At 39.2% G+C, this 25,622-nt stretch overlaps 1 long non-coding RNA gene across 1 annotated transcript; it reads right to left on the bottom strand.

Moving 5' to 3' along the window:
* Window positions 1-21,751: 21,751 nt before the first annotated feature.
* Window positions 21,752-24,537, bottom strand: LOC308385031. Its single transcript, XR_013969445.1, has 5 exons — window positions 24,407-24,537; window positions 22,894-23,144; window positions 22,561-22,726; window positions 22,344-22,439; window positions 21,752-21,892 (listed from the first exon to the last, which is right to left on the bottom strand). It is a non-coding gene; the product is annotated as an uncharacterized lncRNA (long non-coding RNA).
* Between the last annotated feature and the right edge of the window lie 1,085 nt (window positions 24,538-25,622).

Below are 25,622 nucleotides of genomic sequence, written 5' to 3' on the forward strand. Positions count from 1 at the left end.
TTTGTTTTCACATGGTTTATATGAGACTTCCAACTCAACTTATCATCAATTATCACTCCAAGAAATTTATTTTCGTACACTCTTTCAATTTCAATTCCATTAACCCTGATTTTAGATACATTTTTCATTTGTCTAGTGCCAAAAATAATCAATTTTGTTTTCTTTATATTTAATGATAACTTATTTACATCAAACCAGTTTTTTAATATATTTAACTCCTTTTCCGCTGTAGTCAGAAGCTGTTCTAGGTTTTTACCTGAGCAGTACAGAGTGGTATCATCAGCAAACAATACACATTTTAACAGTTTGGAAATGCTACATATGTCATTTATATATAATATAAATAATTTAGGGCCCAGCACAGAGCCCTGAGGGACACCACAAGTTACCTTCAACTGCTTAGATTTTACATTATTGAATTCGACATATTGATATCTGTCATCCAGGTAACTTTTCATCCACTTGTATGCTATCCCTCTTATGCCATATCTCTCTAGTTTATTCATTAATATAGAATGATCAATTGTATCAAACGCCTTTTTTAAGTCTATAAAAACACCAACAGTATATTCCTTATTATCTATAGCATTAGATATCCCTTCAACAAGTTCCATCACTGCCATCGAAGTGGACCTTTTCACTCTAAAGCCATATTGGTTATCACTTAGGAGATTATGCTTCTCAATGTATTTATCAAGTCTATTAACAAATAACTTTTCTAAAATTTTTGAGAACTGTGGGAGTAGTGATATTGGCCTATAATTGGTAAACTGACATCTCTCTCCGTTTTTATGGATTGGAATAACTTTTGCTATTTTCATTTGTGAGGGAAACACACCAGTTTGAAAGGACAGATTACAAATGTGTGCGAAAGGTTGCACTATATATTCTATAATACTTTTAACTAACATCATGTCAATACCAAAACAGTCAGTGGACTTTTTATTTTTAAATGTCTTCACAATGTTAATTATTTCTCCATGAGTTGCAGCACCAATAAACATGGAGGACACATTCTGAGTAATATGTTTATTTAGATCATTATTATTTCTTCACTCTGGAATTTCTTTTGCTAAATTAAAGCCAACATTTACAAAGAAATCATTAAATTCATTTGCAATGTCTTTAGTTTTATCAAGCACAATATCTTCATTTTTTTTTAAAATAATCTGGATAATTCTTATTTTTTGAGCCCTTTTTGATTATACTGTTTAATATCCTCCATCTTTCTTGTGTGTTACTTCTACTTTGCTCCAATAATTTGTGCCAATATTCTTTCTTACTTGTTCTTATAATATTTACTAATCTATTTTTATATAACTTGTACTTTATTTCAGCATCTTTTGTCCTCTGTTTGATGAATCTCTTATATAGATTATTTTTCTTTTTACATGCATCTTCTATCCCCTTTGTGATCCATGGCTTATTTGATCTGTGATGCTTTCTAGTGATCTTCATTAAAGGACAATGTTTTTCATATAGTGAAATTACTGTTGATAAGAATGCATCATATGCACTATTTGAATCTTCATTTGCAAAAACCTCATTCCAATTGTGTTCCTTTAAGTCCACCTGGAGGGCAGCAACGGCTCTTGTTGTTCTATGTCGTATCTTTCCATATATACATATATTATATGTATATGTATATGTATATTACATATAATATAATATTCTAAGTATTATATTAAGTATTATAAATCTACTTTATGGATCTATTATAGTGTTTCTAATGGTAAAGTTTCTTTCTGTTAATCAGTATGGCTGCGATTCTTTTGAGTGTGGTCATGTTTAAACTAACTGGTACAGTTTTGGGTGTTCACTAAAGGTGTGCATGTGTGTGTCTGACATTTCTAGCTGTACTGTTTCTACAATTGTGGTCAAAAGTGTACATACACTCATCTTGGGCATGAATTTATTTCCATGATGGAATTAACATGAGCATGAATCTTTAATGACTCAAAAGAATTGGGTGCATAATTTACTTTATTTTGGATATTCTCTGATCCACACAGGGTTTACTGTAGCCCTACTGATTTCTCATTAGTGATCATGGTTTACTACAACTATCTTTGCCAGCACTACTGGCAGAAGGATGATGCACCATATCACGAAACTGTGATCATGTTAAACTGGGTTCTTAAACATCACAATGACTTTACTGAACTCCACCAACCTCCACATTCACCAGATCCTAAATCAAGGGCACCTTTGGGATGTGGTGGAACAGGAGATTTTAAATCATGGATTTACCACTGTTCAATCTGTTTGAGTGTGATACCACCTGCAAATCAGTGTGGAGCAGAATGCACCATAGAGATGTACAACTCTCCTGTTGAACACTTCAAGGCTGAAGGTACACCAGATATAGAAGGAGTAAAGTTTGAGTCAATTTTCAACTGTTTCAAATATTTTCACATCTGTCAGCCAGGTTTGCCATTTTGTTTAGGACACAACATTTTTAGGGCATTATGTCATATGATGTTGCTGTTTCTTAAATTTTTTGTGAAAAAAAAAGAATGGTTCACCTACTCCATTCTAATAATGGATTGTATTTATATAGTGCTTATCAAGACCCTCAAAGCACAATTCCACTATTCATTCACTGGTGGAGGCAAGCTACAGTCATAGCCACAGCTGGGGCAGACTGACAGAAGCGAGGATGCCATATCGTGCCATCGGCCCCTCTGGCCATCACCAGTAGGTGAAGTGTCTTGCCCAAGAACACAACGACCGAGACGGTATGGCATGTGATGCGCAGCAACAGAAGAAAAGGACCTTCTGCACATTTGAAAAATGGTCATCCAGCTGTGTGTTCTGTTTGTGTAAGTTTACCTTGGAGTCTTAGTTTTGTTACTTTTTTGGAGTTCGGCATTAAAGTTGTTTTTTGTCTGTTTCCGGAGTCTGCACTTTGGGTCCTTTTCCTGCCTCCACACAGCCGTTTCATAACACAGCTCTATTAAATGTAAGATCGTATATTTGCTTGATGCATGTTTATTTTTTTTTTTGAAATGGGCAGTTTGCTTTATTGTGCTTTGTATTTGCTTTCAGACTGCAAGGAAAGAACACTAATCTACACCGAGCATCTGAACAACAACATGCAAGTCCTCAAACACATTGGATCCAAAACCTGCTTCAGTTCCTCAGACACCATCAGAGACTGTTTTGAAAGCTCTCTACTATCAAGTCTGGATAAAAAGAAACTTTGTCATCCACTGCAAGTATCAAGTGTTTTCAATTTTATTTGACTGTTTATTTTGTACTTATTTGTTTTTGGTTGTATTAAGTTTGATATTAATTAGATCAGTGCCTTTTTAGTCATTAATTTGATTATTTAATATTAACTATTTAATTTAATCATTGTCTCTACTGGTTTTTCATTAATGTTTCTAGCAAATTATAACAAAGTCATAGAGCTTAATTTTTTTAGATGACATTCTGGCTACAACAGCTGCCAGTAATTTACTGTAAATATGAACTATGAAATTAAAAAACATGTTTTGTATTATACAGCTCTTCTGTGCTTTGTCAATAGGAGACGGTAATCAAGCTTATTAAAATTGTATTTTAACAGGTTTACATTATATTAGTTTTTTATTTCAATGTAATTATTGTGCAAAAACCAAAATTCACTGTGATTTTTACATTTCTCAACAAAGTATACCATTATGTATTCTGCATTATCACTATATTTTCCACGGTAAAATTCTGGCAACTACAGCTGCCAGTATTTTACCGTAATATTCAACTTTTTAATATTTAATTTATACAGTTTCACTGTATTTAACAATCCAAAACTGTAATCAGGTTAATGGAATGTTTGTTCCATTAACCTGCCAGTAATTGCCAGTAATTGAACGTAATATTCAACTTTTTACTATGATACCGTATTATATAAACAGAAATAAAGCATTTAAGATGAGCTCATTCTTAAACACATATTAAGACTGTTAGAGGACATTTTTCTGCAGAATAATAATTTTCACACATTTTTTATGTACAATTGTCCAGTAATGCATGTGTACTGACTGTTTTCATTGTGTTTTATTGCTTCTTTTCCTAAAGGAATGATTTGAAAACTTCCTCCACTAGCTGTTATTTTCTTCTCACAATAAATAATTCTCTGTAATATGGTAGATATTTATTTAACTACAATGTAAACCCAAAGAAGTTAGCCGAGCTTAAAAAATATAAGGCAAACGATTGTCTTAATTTTTTAAGCTGATGAACTTAAACGTTGAAACTTATCAAAACTCCAGCTCAGCGGGGGAGCTGGCCCAAGGGAGGGTCACTTGCCCCTCCCTTCCTTCCCTCCCCATCTCCAGCTGCCTCCCTCTTCCCGCTCCACCACAACCACCCACACATGCAGGACCTTGGAGTAGGGGTATGTCACCAGGGTGCAGAGGAGGCTACCCCCCCCCCCCCCCCCCCCCTCTGTCCCCTTCTGGCTGCCTCTGCCTCAATTGTATCTCACAACTTAGACATTCACATTACTCACACTCTCATTACACATACATATAGGATCTTGGGGGTGGGCACGATACACGGAATCCAAAGTACCATCAGGGTGTACACCTCACCCCTGGCGTCGTTGCCCATCTCTCAATTTTAAATACACGTAGACATTGAGGGCTAGCAGGAGGGACCATGCGCTTACCTGCTGCTCTCTGGCAGGTAGCTCCATGCCCTCCTGGGTTTTAAATGCACCTTAGAACACATGCATCAACACTACAATGAGCGGGTGGAGGGAGGTTTGGAGTCTTCTCTCACCCCCATTCTCTGCGGCCTGCTAGAGCGGGGGGGGGGGGGGGGGGGGGGGGGCTAGGAGGAGGAGTTGGCCGTCCGACTGCGGTCTGGAATGTGGGGCCTCCCTGCTGCTGCGGAGTCGGGGCGGTCTGCCTCCCCCCACCGCAGGGAAAAGGGTAACACCACCTGGGTCTGGGTGCAGTTCCCCCCTCCAGGGGCAAGGGTACCTAGACCCGGTTTGTAGAGTACGCTTGGGGAGTGTGATCGTGTGTACAGCGTCTCTTTATGTCTGTCTCCACGTTGGTTGAGTGTGGAGTAAGTGCATATCGTTAGCTTCATAGCATAAGTGCCTAAGTCATTGACTTAGTCAAATGACTTAGGCAATTATGCTATGAAGCTAACGATATGAGAGCATGAGGGTGGGAATGGATGTTTGTATCTGTGTGTGCCTGTATGTCTGTGTCTATATGTCAGGTTGGGTGTCAGGGGCCACCTCTCTGGGGACATCTCAGGCCCTCCAAGGTTTGGAGGTCTATCTCCCCCTACCACCACTTCCCCTGCCAGTGGCGGACTCCCTCAGACATCTGTGCGTTGGTGGTTCTTTGTGTCCGGGGATGGGCGTCCAGGTACACACCGGCTCACTCCTTATCGGGGCCTGGAGCCTGGGGCTCGCTCGGGCCACTTCGGAGGTGGGGTGCCCCCGGCCTCTCGGCCTGGGGCTCGGTCACTCAGGCACGGCTGGCTGCCGGCGGAGCTCACGGGTGTGTCACTGCAACTCCCCCGGGCTTCTGCTCCGCGGCTGCTGAGTGTGTCCTCATCTGGGACTCTCCTCAGCTCTTTCTGGGACAGTGGTGCGGCTGCCCCTCTGTTGGTCTTCCTTGGTCTCTTGTTTTCTGGGGGCCTCTGGATGTCTGGAGTTTTGATCTCCTCCATACCTGCTTCATGCCCTGGAGGACGGGGCTGTGCCCCCCCCCCCCCACCCCCCACACACACCCTCTAGCAGATCATTACATGAAGGGACCTTTTAAAAAAAAACAAGCGCGTCCATGCTCACAGGTGTACACACGGGTGATCACACCCACAAACTACACCCTTTTTGGCTCCTACCTCAAAGCACACTGTGTTCTGTTGATCTTATGTGCTGCACAATAATGTTTAATATTTAGTATTTACTGTCATATTCCCATATATCATTGTGATGTTGTTTACTCTATTACTGTTGTTCTCTTCTGCTTGTTTTCTTTTTTCTTTCTCAGCAGGTTATCCAGGTGATTGATATATGCATTTTTTGTCCTTTTTTTTTTTCTGCCCGTTCTGTTAGTTTTTGTCTTTTGCCCTTCTCCCCCGTCCCTCTTCTCAGCTGTTTCTCTTTCCCTCTTTCTTTCTCCCCTTCCTTCCCCCAGTCAAGTCTGTCCCGTATTCAGTAAGTGAAAATAAAATAAACAATAAAAGGTGAATCAAATGGACCATTACGGCAAGGCTGGGATGGTCAATTTGGTAAAGTAAATCCATTGGGCATCTTTTCTTTGCCTTTAGACAACAATTCTGATGGCAAAAGAGCCAAACGGGACAGGCCAAAAAAAAAAAAAAAAATATATATATATATATATATATATATATATATAGTAACTTGAGGTTTTCATTTATGTCTCCTATGGGAATAAACTGACATAAAAGAAATGAGTTCAACAGAGTCAGTTTTTCCATTTAGCAAAACTCAGTATCTATGATTCACTTTTGCCATCTATTCTAATTAAAAGTCAAACATCAACTCAAGAACATATTACACAATTGCACTGAGTAATTTAACAGCTTAAGTACATATCTTCAGTTTAACAGTCTTGACCTCCTCCAGTTATACACTGCACTGTCAATATTCAAGAAATACTTAAATGAATAATTGTAGGAATTTTAAATGCTAACGGAATCATGTACCTCTGAATATATCAGTAGCAGATTTGATTAATTATAGTGTAAACTGTCGAAACTAAAATTTTAAAATGTACATATACCACAGTCCTGGCTATGTTTTTGTTTTTTGTTTTTAAATTGCAATTTATTGCAACAAAAAATGAAACTAGAAACTTTGCTCAGAGACTCAAGAGTCTGGATTACTGTATGAAAGTTGCGCTACAGTTTACCAGCTTCCAGACTACTGTACTCACTGAATAAATACAGTGTTGTTCAGTTCCGTGGGATAATTGTAGTGGTCTAGAGAGTAGTGCATAGATCAATTCAAACATTACCAAGAAGTTAATCAGCAGTTCTTGGAAGACCTCTACAGACTCACTTTGAATGACCTTCAAAGACTTTAAAGGTTTAAACCACGCGGATTGGAGGCTTATTTGCCTGAAGAAGGCCAGCAGAAAGATGATTGGACTAGATCAGTGATGTCACAGTGAGCTTTACTGTGTGGGAAGGTGGAAGTGATGTAAAGCTTAGAATAGCCACCAAACACCTGGGAAGCAAGTTGATGTGTGACTACAAATCTTCCTTATTAAACTTACACATAAACTTAATCACAAATGATATGTGTTAATCTGATCTCTTCTGGAAAGAGATCTCAGATGTTCCTGGGATCACTGGAGCCACTTGCCTAGCTTGGGAGGTCACTGCACCTAGTGCTCTGATTACCACTGGAACCACTGTTGTCTTCACCCTCCACATCTTCTCAAGTTGTTTTCTCAGCCCTTTGTATTTCTTCTTCCTTCTCCAGCATGTCATCCACTTCCTCTGTCTGCTGGTGGTACATACCATACCGGAGCCTATCCTTCCACAGTGGTCCACACGGTTAGTTATGACCATCTTCCTGATGTACTCATGGATGTTTGTTGTCTGATCACGGACAGGGGCTCTGACAATCACCAGTCCTCAGCCTCTTTCCTTCCGCTTAGCGTACAGTCTCAGCGTGCTGAATTTAGGGTGAAACTCTTCATTTATGGTCAGGAACTTTTTTTTACTTGATGTCAGTGGCTTCTATCTCCTCCGTTGGCCAGCGTATTATCCCAGCAAGGTATCTGATAGGTAGCAGGGTGTAGGTGTTGTTAAGAAATCAGTTTTACCCCGGTTCTTTTTTATTCCTCGGGCATCCAGAGATGGCACCGGACTCAGTAGTCATTTTCACAAAAACCTTTATTCATCTTTATTTACGCATGCATCTTCTAGAAGGGAAGACCTGCAAAGGCCGGTGTCCCTCTGCAAAATCTTCACTCCTTTGTCTGTCAGCTTTATAGAACTGACCCCATCATAAAACCCCCATGGTGTGCTGCAAACTCTGTGTCTGTGTGTATGGACGAGCATGTGAGTGCCTGTGTGTGCGTGTACCCGTATGTCTATATGAGTGCACGTGAGTGAATGTATGCGCGTACCAACGATTATGTTGTCACGGTGAAGCTCAGATATCCGAGTGTAAGTGAATACAGCATCGGCTTCTGCGCTATCACGTTAGCAAAGGTAGGAGAGCCAAGCACGAAAGACGGCACTGCAGGAAACAATTTTTCGGTAAAAGAAAATGAGGACAGAATAAATGTCCCGGTAAGTAATATTAAGTTTGTTGAGTTTAGTAAACTTCCGTGAAATTAGAATACCAAGGAAAAAATAACACTTAAAGAATTATTGCAGCCGTGGAATATATCAGACAGTATGCTACTGAGGGCAGCTAACATAAGAGTTATGAGTTATAAGATATAATCTAAGTCGTAACATTGCTGTATGGAGCTGCAGATTTGGTTGCAGGTTAACATAGCTGGACTGGCCATCGGGCATACCGGGCATATGCCCGGTGACTTATTTTTAATTTTTTTTGTAATGGCATGAACAATGAGAGGTGGTGGATTGGCCAGATGCAGGTCGATGTGTAAAAATAACTCAGTTGTTTGGTGGTGGCTATGGCGGGGCTTCCACAGAGGCCAGCAGGTGGATGAGGGAAGGGGAGGCAGGAGGAGAGACCCGAGGCAGCCACCAGTCCGAGTGTCAGGTGAACTGAACTTCAGGTAAGAAGTTATGACCTGCAGTCTATCTGGGTCAGATTTAAACCAAGTTTAGGTGGAGTTTATTTTCGTTGTGCTGACTTTTTACCGTCAGTTACAATAACTCATACTGCGTTCTAGCCAGCTTGACGGAGTTTTTATACAGTACAGCTGGGTGGGTGCTATGATGTTACTGATAGTGAACTTTATTTTATTCATAAGGTTAGTTAGTAGAGTTGCCAATGGCTCCTTAAAAAAATGGAATGGTCCCTCATTCAGAGAAAATATTACGCGTTTCGTATTGAGCTGAGAAGAGATGCAGTTTGTCCCGGACTTTAGCTATAATGAAAAAAAGACACAAAGCTGGATTTATTCTGTCGTTACGCTGCACAGCTGCCTCTTCTTCTCTCATTCTCTCCCCCTCCCTCTCCTGTTGCTACTTCAATCATGAAACTGATCAATGATCAGCTGATCGGCTCATTTATCGCCCACTGTGCGCCAGAAAGAGGAAACCAGCGGATGCCTATGGAACGCCAGGACTGCCATAATGAATTAATTAAATACACCATTAAATAATTAAATGTGTCAATAATTAATTAAAATTGGAATTAATTAATTAAATAAATAGTTATGACACATGTAATTAATTAATTATTGACACATTTAATTAATTATTTATGTATTTCACATTTTAATTAGTTATTGACACATTTAATTAATTAATTATTGACACATTTAATTAATTATTGACACATTTAATTAATTAATTATTGACACATTTAATTAATTATTGACACATTTAATTAATTATTTAATGATATATTTATTTATTTCATTTTGGCAGTCCTGGCGCCTGGCTCTCATCATGAAATAATTTTATCTGTCAGCCTCACCCATCAAACTCAGGGGGCGGGGTTAACGCTGCCCATGCAGCTTCTCTAACATTTGATTGGTTGCCGTGCAAAATTGCTTGTGTAGACTTGGGGCAGCCAGGTATCCCAGAATGCAGATCAAATCACAGGCAGCAATGGTGGTGGTGTAGTTTTAAAATACCCCGTTTTTCTGTCACCAGCTACACTTTTAACAGTGTTTTAGCCGCGAATGTCGCGCCGTATGTCTGGTCAGGTTGTCAACATAGAACATGTTTGCAAAAGTGCTCAGATGTTTTCAGAGATTTCACTAGCTCTGCTAACAATTAGCATGCAGAGTGCACCCAGGGGGTTACGTTAACCAGTTTGTTTACATATTCCACTCTCCGTGTTCCACATGTTGCATTCGCAGATTCTCATTTTCACCGAACGATCGTCTCTTTCCGCCTGGTCTTGTGTCTCTGTGCTTCTGTAACATAAAGAATGAGCTGACATTTTTCTCACGAAACCAGCGATCAGCTCAACAGACCCTCAGTTTACCTGCATGCATCCTCCTCCTCATCTGTCAGCTGTTTAACACCTGCTGCTAATTCAAGAAACACGCCTACGTTACCTGGTGATAGTCACAGTTTAACTGGGCAGCCGGTGCTCGATATAACGCAATGTCAGCGCATTTTTCTGCACAAGATAAGTAAATATAGTGTTTTCCCCGAGCGCAGAGCTGCTGGAGCTTGTTTCCTTACAGAGCACTTTATAGGCGAACAGCTTCATCAGCGGCTGATGTCCAATCACCGGCACACAGCTTTGAAACCTCAGCTGAGTTTTAGCTCTCAGTGGTTAAACGCTGGACTTCATTCACTCAGGTTCTGTCTGTCGGGTCACGTTTACTTCGCTGTTTTATTTACAACTGAGCAAATCGGTTTGGCTGAGGTTAAAGTTATGTTTCATAACTGCATAGTTTCACAGACGTTTAATGGTTCACTGGCACATGTGTTAGACTGAACTATCATCTAAATATCATCAGTTTTTTAATAGTTATTCAACTGTATTCTAAGCACCAGCTGTCTGTTAGAATGTGATTTTTTTCTCTCTCTGTTGGCAGAGGTATAAAAATGCGCAGGAAAATCTGACGTGCATGGCAAACTTCACCGACGATATTTAGGGAGGAATAAACACACATCAAACATAAATGAACCATTTGCCTGTCTCCATAATTGAGAGCATTTTCTCTTCTTATGTCAACACTCTTTCTCTCTTTTTTTTTTTTTTTTTTGGCTTTTTCGGTCATGTTATGTTTACCTGTCAAAGGCTTGTTACAAACTGTGAAACACATCGTGCAGACTTCTGGATGTTAGAAGAAAACTAATACTGCTCATGAAGGAGACTAAAGGCAGGAAGGTGTCCTTTAAAACTAAACATGTTAATAGGACCTCCCTATTTATATCATAGTTTATGATATAGCATGTGTGTCACGGTTTGCAAGCCGTGTGGAGTAGTAGAAAGGACCCAAAAGGCGGCAGCTCTGGTGCAGGTGAATATTTATTTACAAGGGTGGGTACAAACAGCAATGGTGGGAAAACATGAAACCGGAAACCTAAACTGGGTAAACTAACAACACAAACCAGAAATGAAGATGCAGGGAGGTCCGGGGAAATACATACGGAGAGACGCAGGGAGACCGAGGGGAAACAACACAGACGAACCAGCCACTACCATGACAGAAGATACAACTAAAATACACTCAGAGAACACAGGGAGATTACACACAGGTGGGGAACACAGCTGGGAGTGATTACGTGACGAGACTAGGGAGGCAAACTGAAAACACTCACATAAGACGCAGACCTTCACAATAAAACAGGAAACACATACACGCAATGACATAACACACCAACTTAACACAGACTGGGGGACACAGAACATAGGAACATGAACCATGAAACAGAAGAGTACAAACACCCAAGGTAACCAAAACCACAGAATACTAATAAACTAAACATAAACACAGAGTCGCAGACTCCAGACCATGACAACGTGTATTTCAGTAATAGCCTACTGATTTCAGTGTAGTGGTGAACAGTCACACAGCTCACGTAGGCGTTATCTGTGATACTCCTTAACTATAATTTATCCAAGTTAACTTCAGTTAACCATTCAGACGGTTCTTTTGCAATGAAAAACATAAACACCCATGCTGCTGGTAGGTTTTCTCAGTGCCAGCTGTTAACATTATAGCTGCTTATGCAGTAACCATGGTAACCACGGACTCTGAGCGGCTGGATCGACGGAGGTCAGACAACAATTTTACATGTATGATCTTAAAACAGGACACAGCCACTATACGTGCTGGCCTCATATCAAATGTGAAGGCAGACTGAGTCTATGTTTGACGTTTGTTTATATCTAATCTTCCTTTTCAAACATTTAAACAGCAGCGAGTCTGCAGCTGAGGGAACACAAACTCAAACTGTTCGAACAGGTTTGTTAATTTGGTGATTTATTAAATCTATAACTGTTATTCTAATCTGCTGCTGAGTCTCTTACACTTTTCTTTATGCTGTATATTTTCATGTCTCTGGAATAGTTGGCAGTTAGTCAGCTGGGAAACTCTGTGTTAACTCATGGAGCTGAGGATATCGTGGATATGCTGACCTCGCTCCGTGGTGTACAGGGCCGTTTACCCTCATGATTAATATTCACAATAAAAATATTAGCCGAACATCATGAAGTCTGTATGTGTTTCATAGTGTCGAACAACCTTTGTACAGTTAAAGCCAGCAGTTACTACATGACAGAAACACCAACGTTATCTCTTTTATGCGTTTATACACAGGTCACGCTGATTACTGAACAAAAACCCAAAGATCAGATGTTAAACAGATTTATTTGCTCTCTCTCCTCCTTAAACATGTTTTTAATGTTAGTTATAATTCAGAATTGGCGACTGAAACACGTAGGACACATAAGAACATCAGGAAATAAAACACCGATAAATATAACCTCAGTAAAAGAAGTCAGCGGGGGTTACTACAGCTGTGTACCAGGGCCTGCGCTTTGTCGGTGGGATTGCTTGCGAGGCGAGCGGGTCTATCCCACGCTTTGCCGTGAGACTGGGCAGACATCTCCGAAATCATCGAAGCACTTTTGCAAAGAGGCTGTATCTTGACAAACCGACCAGACACATGAAGATTAAACCACTACATTCTCGGCTAAAAAAATATTAAAACGGTATTTGGTGACACACAAACAGGGTTTTTCAAAGCTCAGTTCTGTTAGCTTCCACATGCCGGTTGTTGTGTGCTAGAAACAATGGCCACCAGGCCAAAGCAATGGTTTTGACTCGATCAGCGTTAACCCCGCCCCCTGAGTTTGATGGGTGAGGCTGACAGATAAAATTATTTCATGATGAGAGCCAGGCGCCAGGACTGCCAAAATGAAATAAATAAATATATCATTAAATAATTAATTAAATGTGTCAATAATTAATTAAATGTGTCAATAATTAATTAAAATGTGAAATACATAAATAATTAATTAAATGTGTCAATAATTAATTAATTAAATGTGTCAATAATTAATTAAAATGTGAAATACATAAATAATTAATTAAATGTGTCAATAATTAATTAATTACATGTGTCATAACTATTTATTTAATTAATTAATTCCAATTTTAATTAATTATTGACACATTTAATTAATTATTTAATGGTGTATTTAATTAATTCATTATGGCAGTCCTGGCGTTCCATAGATGTCGCGCTAAACAACAGCTGCACGTTTAAGCTTGATCAGCTGTTGTTAGAATTTATTTAATATTACTTTCTAGTATCAGCTGATGTTGGCTGGATCCACAGCTGTAAAGCTGCTGGTCATGATGTCGGTTTGGATATGTGGTGAGAGGGAAACATGAGGATGAAACCAGGAGATGTCCTTACTGAATCATCAGAGCTGAACAGGTGATGGAGAAACAGGTTTACCTTTTAGTTCACATGAATGAGTTGAAGGGAAGTTATGAACTGTTTCTGAGAGACTAATAACACCAGGATCCTTTTCTAAGCAGCCTACAGCTGGTAACTGTGCAGGGGCGGGTCTAGCAAAGTTTTGCCAGGGGAGCAGGTAGGGCATTAACAGGGAGAGGGGGACACAAAGAAATACTTTTCTTTCTTATTCTCATTTAAAAAATCTCGCTTTTATTAAATAATTATCTAAATTTTACAACCAAAGTTTTTATCTGACGTAAAATGTATAGAAATCATACATATACCAACGAGACTGTACATCACTGTCAAAACAGGGTTTGTTTTCAGTCAAAGTCTTTATGGCTTTAATACCTGGTGGGCCGGTCTCTAGTCAAACTGCCCGATTTTCTGTCCCAGTCCAGCCCTGCAGGTTAATACTGGCAGTGTCACCATGCCAGCTGACTGTATTTCATCATCAGCCAGTGTTGTTCTTTATACATCAATATTACCAAAGTTTACCATAAGGCACCATAGAAAGTATTTACTTGCTTTCAGGTTTTATTCAAATGTTAGTCTTTTCAGTTGTTTCCCCACTTTTTTCCTGTTTCGAAATCAAACACCAGTTTGTGAGAAGATTATCTTCTTTTTTTAATAGGCAGATAAAGTTTTACATTGGCATTGGATAATTTGTCAATTGTTTGTTACAAATGTTCGTATTTTAATATTCAAAAATGTTTTTGCCCAAAACATATGTGCACTACATGTCAATAAAAATACTATGCAAATATTGATGTCCTTGACTGCTGAATAAACACTGACTGATTGTATCTCTTGTACTTTATCAGCGCAGTATCTAAAAACTTTGCACCGTAGTGGTTAAAATCTCATTCTAATAAGAGTTAAAAGTGCATTCGGTTGTTAGGTTTATAGGGTTATTGAATTATGGTTAACGGTTGGTAGAATTTTTTTAAAACATTATCTGCCAATTACATCTGCCACCCTTCTCCAAATCTGTGCCCCTACCTGGCCCCCCAACAAAAATTTTCTAGACACGCCACTGAGCACTGTATGTGTGTGTGTCTCTGAGTACGTGACTTCCTGCCGATCATAAAAGTAATCTCCTCACCCAAGCTACACCAAATTCCTCTACACAACAGAGAAAACAGAGTTAACATATTACAAACACTGAGACCCCCACCCAGGTCTCCCCTGGGGAATTTCCACTCAACATTAACTTCTCTTTGTCTTACTTTCACAGTTCAAAGTGGGGGAGGGCCTCCTAGAAATCTACTCCTAAATTCATGACACACTCAGGCCTTTATTGCATCCAGGGCAGTGTCAGTGTCTCTACAATAATTCTACATTCTACCTAACACATTTTAACCCTTTAAGACCTACCATAGAACAAGTCCGCCAGACCTTATGTTTACATTTTTACATACTGTAGGCCCATTTTTTTGAGTATTTTAACTTACTATACATCAATACAACCCTTATATCCCACATTTTAATAATATGTGTGTAACAAATCCATAGTAACTATAGAAATTGCTAAAAAAAAAAGTGCAATAAACCACGAAAAAATTTAAAAACGTTTTTTGTTTTTCACATATTTTTGTTGATACAAAAATATCAAACCTATATAGCTCAAAATTGTAAATGAAAAAAAGTTGCACAAAGTCCTTTCAAACTACACAAAATTTATTTGGAGTTTTTTCATCAATTCATTTTTGAGATATAATCATTTTTATAAACAGTAGTAAAAAACGAAAATCAATAAAATGCATATTGGGCACAATTTAACAACATGACAATAAAAATACAACATGAACAATGAACTATTTATAATAGTACAATACAATAATAGTACTTATAAGTGTCACAGGAATTTATATACAGAAAGGCACAGTCAAATATTGCTTTTCAGTAGCCCCGGTGGAGCATAACCAATAAATAAATAAATTAATATTTTGCACAATTTGGCAACATGACAATAATTTAAAAAAAAGTTTACAATAGTGCAGTAAAAGTTCTTAGTGTCACATTACTTTTAGAGAGAGAAAAAAGTCAAATATCATTCTTCAGCAGCAGTAGTGGAGGTGTGATAGGCCCTGTGACAGTTCCTGTCCACAATGACGCACAGAGCCACTTTGCATGCCTCACACTTGAAGGGTGTGCACTTCCCACACAGCCTGCACTTCCGGCGCCCCTTTGTGGCTTTGTTTTGACCAGATGCCCCTTCAACAATGGCAACTGGGATGTGTTGGTAGCTCTTCGCTCCTGATTGTGAGGACACCCCACAGAGTTCAGCGACCAACTGCTCCTGGAAATCCTGGTGCGTCATTGGCTGCTGCTCCAGTCTGCCACAGAGCTCCTTGCTGACCAAGTAGCTGTTTGTGACAGCAATGTCTATAAAGTGGTGCAGAACTGTCACATACCACTTCCTGCTCTTTCTCCATGAAGAATAGGAGCCAATCAGCTGGTCTGACAGATCAACTCCTCCCATAAAGCGGTTGTAGTCCTTTACAGCTGATGGCACTGGCACCTCAATTGCTCTGTGTTGTCCTTCAGCCTTGCACATCCTTTTCACGGTGTCTCCTGAGAAGGCACTGTGCAGAGTTGAGCACACACTCACCTCCCTTGTGTCCATCCACTTGATAAAAATGAGAGGGCCCTCTCTGATCCACCTGATTGTCCCTCGTGGAGATTTTTTTGTCAGGGCGTTAAGTTTGGTTTTTGGGACTCCAACTCTAGTGTCCCGAAATGTCCCACATGCTCCAAACCCCAGATCATAAAGGTGGTGAAAAAGTGCTGGGCTTGTATAAAAGTTATCACAATAAATGTGATATCCTGTTCCCAGGTAGTTTTTGTTTATAAGTGCCATCACAGCATCAAATGACAGCCCCTTCCCAGTTACCAGAGTTGACCTCCCTGTATAAATGTTAAAATCCACTGTGTAGCCTGTGTTGTCAGATAGCACAAAAAGTTTTATCCCCCACTTTGTTGGCTTGCTTTTTATGTATTGCTTCAGGAAAACTCTGGCTTTAGTGGAAACCATGCGCTCATCCACAGAGAGGTTTTGCTGTGGGTGGTATACAGCTTTGCAGGATACACGTAAACTGTCATACAGGGGACGTAGTCTGTGCAGGCAGTCATAATCTGTAGTTCCTTTTTTTCTGTCATTGAGAGTGTCTTCCGCAGGTCACTCATATGAATATTCCAAGTGATGGTGAGGAACCGGTCTCTGGTCATGACCTCAGACGGATATTGCACATGAAAAATCGAATTCACGCACCAAAAATCTCTCATTTTAGGCAGCTTTAGAACCCCCATGTAGAGTGTTATGCCAATGTAATGGTACAGTTCAGCCTCTGTGAGATCAGTCCATGTGAATTTTTTGCCTGCAGCAATATTTTTAGCTGCATTTTTGTTTGTGTTGACACACAGTGTTCTTATAGCAGCATGGTCAAAGTATATCTTGAATAGTTCAGATGGCGATGGACTGTCCACACATTCTGAAAATGGCAGCTGCACACCTGGCTTTCTTTTTGGACAGAAATTCGGTAGAGAATGAGGCAAGCTGTCAGGGTCCTTTTCACTCATCCAGGCAGCTGCATCACCGGGAAGTGACCTGGAGCGCTTGCCTCTTTTTGCCGGAGGACAAGTCATCCGACTCCTTCCCCTCCCTCTGCTTCCCTCCGGAGTAGGGGCTGCTTCAGTTGAGCAGGAGACTTCAGTTCCCTCCTCTTCAACATTATCAACACTATACACAAAAGAAATTATACCATCTGTTCAATTTGTAAAGCACGAGAGTTATATAACGGTGTGTAATTTGGGCAAAATTGTGTCGCGGTGCGAAATTCCTCTTTTGCACTGCAAACGTAATTTTTCCTACGTTTCTCTTCCATAAAAAACATTATTTTATTTCAAACAATATACATACTTGTCTTGGCAAGGGTCAATCCCTTCAACGAAGTCGGCCTCATCCTCACTGTCGGCAGAATCAGGATCCGACAAATGGCCAGAAGCTCCGTATTCAGGAGGGGCGGTAATCAGATCCAAAGCTTCGCGCAATGTGAAGTATTTGGTGTGTCTGGATTGTTGCTGTATAATAATGTAATGGGTGGATGTGTTTGAGTGTGTAAAAAGTGTGTGTTCTGTGTTTTGTACGTGTATGTTTCTAGAAAAAGCGACAATATACACGAGCGAGAGAAATAACTAAATTTCCCGGGTGAAATGACGTCACTTCCTGTTGTTGTTGTACAGGTCCACGTGATAGGTCACGGTGACAACGTGACGAGGCATAATCAAAGTAGGAAGTGATGTGTACGGCTGATCAGATCGATAAAGAGTCTGGCTGAGGATTATGTTTTTTTTTTTATTTGTTCGCTTTTTACATGATTTCTGCAAACATATTAGAGGAAGGAAACATCTCTCTGGGAAAAGCTGCATGTGCGATATGTAAGTACAAGTTCTCCAGTTTCATATGCAAAAAAAATTATTGCGCTAGCTTACGTGGTTGCAGTTCTACTGGGATTTAAAAATAGTTAGGCAAATCGGAGCGGGACCGCTCTGCTCGGTTCTAAAGGGTTAAATAAGCTACGCATATCTTCAGTGTTGATTTCCCAGATCGTGTTCTTCCCATTCAGCTGACTCCTCAGGACTTGCCTGACCCTCTGCTTGGTACTTGGTACCAAGCAGCCTCTTCGTGGTTCCCATTTGCCTGTGATGACTGACCCGCCGGAGGATGTTCTGTCTGGCCCGTCGGTCCAGCCTCCTATAAAGCCCTCTCACTTCACTGCATATCCGCATCTTGGTTCCTTTGTTAAATTTTACAAGGCTTGCCACATGACAGCACGTGGGTGGCTTGGTGCTAATCGAGAGACAGGCTGGAACTTTGGATGATTAGAGGTCAATCAGTGATGTAGGCGACGCAGCATGGTGTTGGTGTGCTCCCCACAACATGAATTTGATAAGCGCCACCTACAACCCTGAATTAGATAAGCGGGAGACCATGGATGGCATGTTATTTTTGTGTACTGGACATTTTAAATGTGTTCCATGACCACTTTTATTCCTATTTGAAATATGTTTATCACATTATGTATTGTCCCTCTGCTTGTCCCTGATATAAAAATATCCTGTAAAAGCCAGTCCTCTACACATGTTTTATTCTTTTAAACATTTCAAAAACTATTTTAAATAGGGTTACACTACTGGTCAAAAGTTTTAGAACTCCCCATTTTTTCCAGATATTTAGTGCAATTTAAGTTGCTCAAGGCTAATGAATAGCTTGAAATGCTACAACAGTAAGTTGTGAACTGCCAGTGGGTACCAAATGGCACTCAGAAACTGGGGCAAACTCTGACAGGAAGAGGTCTGGCAGACCCAAAGCCACAACTGAATCAGAGGACAAGTTTCTGAGAGTTAACAGTTTGTGTGATAGGTGGCTCACAGGAGAACAGCTTCAAGCACAGCTTAATAGTGGTTGTGTTAGCAAGTCTCAGTTTCCACTGTTAAGAGAAGACTTCGAGCTGCAGGTTTGACAGGGCAAGTTGCGGGAAGAAAGCCATTCCTAATATTTCAGAATAAGACAAAGAGGCTTGCCTGGGCCATGAAACACAGTCACTGGACTACTGAAGACTGGAAGAATGTATTATGGACTGATGAATCAAAATTTGAAATCTTTGGTTCATCACACAGAATCTTTGTACACCATCGAGTAGGCGAAAGGATGGTTCCACAGTGTGTGGCATCAACTGCCAAACATGGAGGAGGAAGTGTGATAGTTTAGGGCTGTTTTACTGGATCCCGGGTAGGTGAGTTGTACAGAGTGAGAGGTACCCTGGACTAAAATGGCTATCACAGCATTCTGCAGCACCATGCAGTATACTTTGTTATGCACCTTGTTGGTTAGGGGTCCTACAGCAAGATAATTACCCAAAACACAACTCCAAGCTATGCCAGAACTACAGGAAAACAGAACAAGATGGTAAGATGGTAGTTTGGGATGTACTGGACAAAAGAGTGAAAGCAAAGTGATGTACAAGTGCGATACATTTCTGAACAATATTTGATATTTTTCTATTGTAGAAAGAATGCCACGGGTGTGTTTAGCTGTTATATCTGCCAAAGGTGGCTGCTTTGATGAGTCAAAAGTTTAGAATACATTTCGGTCTATAAATTGATTCCATGATTTCTTTTTTAACTCCAATTGCTTTTTGTACCAAGAGTTTCTTTTTAATTCCGGATTTCCTAATGCTTGTTTTAATCATTACCGTGGTAATACATTTCTGCTTATTACACAGAAACTGGTCTTTCCAGGTAGACATCACTATTGTTTACGTTTGTTTTAAAAGGTTATTAAAATGGTTATCACGATGTTATTAAATAGAAACAGGCGGTTTGGCTTTTTGCAGCTCTGTTTCCTGCACTGTAAAACCCAATAAGTTAATTTTACTCAAAACTTTTGGTGAAACTGATTACATAAAATATTTTAAGTAACTAAAACTTAAAAATAAAAGTTAAATAAACACACTTTATTTATTAGCTTTAGATAAATATTTTTAAGTACCATTGATAAATGTTTTTATGTTATATCCACATTTTTGGTTTAGTACTCTCTACTTGATATTTTGAGTTTCAAGTACAAATCTAGCTCAAGTAACTTTAAGGAATTAATTTTTAGTTTCAAAATGTTATCCATTTTAAGCTAATACAACTCAAAAATTTTAAATACAAATGCTCGTAATATCCAAATCTACTGTGTTTTGAATTTGATATAAAAAAAAGTGCCCAAAATAATTACACTTGTAAAAACATAAGACAGAAAATATAAATTCAAGTTACAAATTTATTGAGTTACTTTGACACATAGCCTTTCTAACAAAAAGCCCAAAGACATAAATCCACCACATTTTATAGGGAATAATGTCAGAAATTTTGGCACAAGGTTACAATATTAGAAATAAAGAATTTCACAACATGTTTTAAGAGTATTCAAATTTGATTAGGCAAGGCAAGGCAAGGCAAGGCAAATTTATTTGTATAGCACAATTCAACAACAAGGTGATTCAAAGTGCTTTACAGAGACATTAGAAACAAAAACAAATAAAAAGCATGATTTAAAATTAATTAAAACAAGCAAACAAACAAACTAACTAAACACACACATTTCACACCTGTTCGCGCGATCTGAACCCTTATCGTAAGGGGAGCTACTAGTCCTTCTGTGGACGAGCTACTTTCTATTTTAAATTCCCTGAATTTAAAATACTCTCTAGACCCAGTCTAGACCCAGTTGGGGAGCTACCCAGAGCTCTAATTCCACACCTGTTCGCGCGATCTGAACCCTTATCCTAAGGGGAGCTACCAGTCCTTCTGTGGACTAACACATGAGTATGGCCTTTTTATTAAAAAACAAACAAAAGGAAAAGAAAATCCTGCATTATTAGGAGGGAAAACCGAATGAAAGTAATAGTATAGTATAGTGCAGCTAATACACTGAAATATAATTGGTAACCTTTTTAATATGCCAATACTGTGGTTATGCTAAATGCACATTTGTAGAGTGCAATCACAGTCTCAACAACAAAGCAATAAAACTTTAAATAGAAAAATACTTCTTTAGAGACATAAACAAAGTGTTATAAACCTCCTTAGCGCCTTATGTCAGTTATGAGTAGTTCAGGAGGAACGTTCCTTAAGTGACATTCAAGATCCCACCTAGAAGCCAGAAATGTAGTGAGATTGTCCTTCATTTTCTCTATAGATTTGCAGTTATCTGACTAAAAACACAATCAAAATCAACTAAAACACAAGTGATAATGGGGGAAAAAAATAAATAAATAAAATAAAATCACCCCTTTTACTTTGGATGTGGCTTTTAGATAATGAAGTATGAAACAGAGTCTGCAAAGATTTCTTTATTCTATTCTCTCTTTTTATAAAAAACTTATCCAGACTTGGAAACATGATAAACTGAATTACTTGCTTTAACAGGCACTTGAGGGCTGTGTAGGAATCCTGGACATTATTCTGCTGCCAAAAGATCATTTTTAAGACTCAGCACTTTGGGCTTCAACTTCCCACCCTCCAGACCCATCAAAACTTTCTGAATAAAGTCAAAAATGTTGGCCAAACATTTTGGGTAGCTTAGGTGCAGGACGTCGGTCAGTCCAAATATTACTAGAAATGCATCAGCCAGGGTGGTGAAAACAACGATCATGTTACCCTCGACCAAAACTGCAGTCTTCTCAGGGCAGAAGAATGTTGCATCGCTGGAATTGGCTCTGATCAGGAGGAGTCCAAGTGGCACTTCACTAATATCTGGTCTATCAGAATGCATCATCTACAGAAAACAAAATTACTACATGTTAGTACATTCCTATTTCTCTTAGTTTCATCTATACAAGTCACATTTCTGGATTATTACTAGCTCAGAAATCAATTGTTTGAAAAACAAAAAAGCCACATCACACCAAAGATTTGAGAAAACAAACTGACAAAAATAGTACTTTTAGTAAAGCAAAGTCATACCTCTTCGTAGCAATAACAACAGAAAGTAAATAGGAGTTATATATTTTTTTCATTTGTACAGTGATGTATGGTTGGGCTAGGAACATTATAGAAGGTCTACACACATTAAAAACAGGTAGTGTTTCCATTATGTGACATGGACACTGTTGTAGACAGATCCAAGCATGGAGATGCTTCTCAAACTGTCAAAGTGTCATAATGTTTTGAGAAATCTAAACAAGGATGCTACTAAGATATTGTTCACAACTTTGTCCAAAACTTACATCCCATGTTTTGATGAAGGTAGAGGTGTCTTCGTACAAATAGGCAGAGAGGGCATGAAGCACACCAGCACTTTGGGCATGGATATCAGCTTGTTCCTACATCACAAGAAAATTTTTATTTTAAATTATTGGCTAACCTAGTCAAGAATGGTAATTAAAATTGGAAAAATTGATCAAATTAAATAAAGCTCAAAAAACAAGACAAAAACCCACTAACCTGGAGATTATAGCTTCTGAAGAGCTGAGACAGGACATCAGACACGTTCCCTGTGCAAACAGCTTTCTTTCTGAATAAGCTCTGGAGCCGGGGAGCATGTTGGTCCAACAGCATAAAAGTGGTTCTTCAGGTGGAGGTTTGTAATCCTGTGGAATTCTGCACAGATCTGAACACACAGGATATATTTGTGTTTACAAGTTTCAATTAGTCTATAATTCTTTGCAAAATACATCAAAATCCTTACACTCCAAAGGCATAATTTGTTCAGACAGGCCAGATAACAGGAGTTGATATAAAATACATCTTGTTAGATACATCTATATACATTCTTACCTGGGACTGGGATTTCAGAGTAGGCCAGCAATCCAGGATCTGACCTACTGGTAGGTCATCATTGATGATCTCTTTGCATTGCAAGGCCAAAGTTGTGAGCATCAGCTTTGTAATCAGGATTCTTTTCACTTTTCTCGACTTCATCTACAATCTGTAGTCTTAGCTGGTCAAGGTAAACAGCATCTTCACCCCTGAAAATTTACTTCTGCCCTGGCATGGACATAACAGTAAAACACAGAAGACAAGACAGACTACACAGAGAACAGAAAAGACACACAACCAAGGAGACACAGATGAAACATAACCAGCCCAGAACTCAACTAAACCTTAACTAATAATAACAACAATACAAGAACTTCACCTCATTTCAATATAACATAAGAAAGCAAAAATACAAAATAAACTCAAAATTCTGTGTCACAGACCCAGCCCCTGACAGATAAAAAAAACTAAGTCTTTCACTAATGAACACTGGGCATCAGAATAAAATAAAACGAAAAAACAACTGTTTGGTAAATATATTATTGATGGATTCACCCTTAAGCTAACCTAAAATAGACCAGGCACAACAATTTTACAGTTCAGAAGATTCTACATTTCAATTTAGTATACATAACTATTTGCAATGTAAACCAAGTTCTACCGCGTAATTATGTAATGATTATTCACTGCTTTTGTAAATATGTCCTGTGCCTACAATTTTGCTGCCCCAGTTTTAATATGTACAACTCCAGAGAACTAAATGTAAGTTTCAAGTTCCACCAGTTAGCAAATGGGCTAGCCAATATCAATATCCACGTATGCGCTAAGTGTGAAGCAGCGCAGCAGTGCATATTGATTCAACAATTTAACCACAAGGCAGTTTATAATCTGCAAATCCAGAAATGCCTTCTAAAGACTTCTTTTAAAATAGTAAGAGATTAGAAAAGTTATTCTAAAAGTTATTAACACATTATTAGTCCCAGCCTCTGCTGGGACTAATAATGTGTTATACAACTCTTGAGCCATGATGGGGCGATCGTGGCTCAAGAGTTGGGAGGTCGCCTTGTAATCGGAAGGTTGCTGTTTCGAGCCCCGGCTTGGACAGTCTCGGTCGTTGTGTCCTTGGGCAAGACACTTCACCCGTTGCCTACTGGTGGTGGTCAGAGGGCCCGGTGGCGCCAGTGTCCAGCAGCCTCGCCTCTGTCAGTGCGCCCCAGGGTGGCTGTGGCTACAATGTAGCTTGCCATCACCAGTGTGTGAATGTGTGTGTGAATGGGTGGATGACTGGATATGTAAAGCGCTTTGGGGTCCTTAGGGACTAGTAAAGCACTATATAAATACAGGCCATTTACAGGCCATACTAAATATGAGCTTATTAGCATAATTCATGCAAAACACTTTGGGGCCAAGCCGACATGGATAAAACGACACATGCATGTAATTCTTAAATGCCTGCTAGAGTTGTACATTTATGACGATAAAAACCCATATTACAACGGAGAACTACAGTTTCAGAAAAAATAAAACTTACCACAAAAGCGCTCCTGAAGATGCTGCAAAGGCGGTAAATGCAGCTAGCCAAGTGCAGAGCGTTAGCTGTTCCAGTTCAAAAGTCCGTAACATACCATAGCATGCCCTCCTTTATCCAGCGTCAAAGGCAATGCCTTGACAAATGTTTTTATTTCTGTTCGGATATTAACGTTCCACAAGTTTCTTTCGGAGTAATGAGCGGGCATTCACACTCGAAGCGAGGAATCCAAGATGGTTGCCAGCACTTCATAAAGAAACAGGTGGCGCACGTAGGTATGTACGTAGGCACGTAAGTGACGTCAGTGTTAAAACTCAAATTATTTGAGGGCAATGCCAGAAACTAATCAATATATTCAAGTACTGATAACTTGAAAAAACAAACTTGTTCAAACTACTCAAAAAAATAAAGGTGTATGAACTTATAACAGGTTTTTAAGTAGTTGGAACTCATTTCATTTATCAAACTATTACTATTCGGTCTTACAGTGTGTTTATTACATAGAAAACACAGGTATTTCCATTTAATAATCCAGGGTATACACTTTTAAGCAAAGCAGGAAACTAAGGATTATAATATAGTAATACTATCCAAATATGATAAAACATCGGCCAATATTACCTTATTATTATGAGGTAAGTCTAAAAAGATGTGAAAATTCAAACACAGACATAACCTGCTAGCAATAAGAAGGTTATCATATTGTTACCAAGGTATTATATAAATCAGGTGATTCAGCAGAGCTTTGGATGAAGCATGTGAAAGCAATAGTATGTAAAGGTTTGCAATTAAATGTGTTACACACAATAATAACCACTGGTAATGTGAAAACACCACTGTGCATATCACCAGGAATAGGAAGTGTCACAATACTGCTGTGATCCAATAGCATCAAATGTGGTAAGATGATACCTGAGAGAAGATGTAAAAGCTAAGGCAACTTTTCCATTATACTGATATGTATTTCTTTACCTGTTAATGAATTTGGGAGTATGTTTCTCCAGTAGTGAATTTAGATCTCATTCTATAGTTTGTTCTATTCTCTGTAAGACTCTTCGCTGGGAAGCGACAGGCACTGGTAATGCAAAATAATCTACCAATCTACACTGTAATTACACAGCTGGAATGAGGTCTTTACTGCTTGCCTCAAATAAGGCTTAAGTTCCCCCGAGTCACAGTGAGAGATGTGCATCAAGGTGCAATGAGAGTCACTACAGAG

The sequence above is a fragment of the Rhamphochromis sp. 'chilingali' genome (assembly GCF_963969265.1).
Source record: "Rhamphochromis sp. 'chilingali' genome assembly, chromosome: 17".
Lineage (NCBI taxonomy): Eukaryota > Metazoa > Chordata > Actinopteri > Cichliformes > Cichlidae > Rhamphochromis > Rhamphochromis sp. 'chilingali'.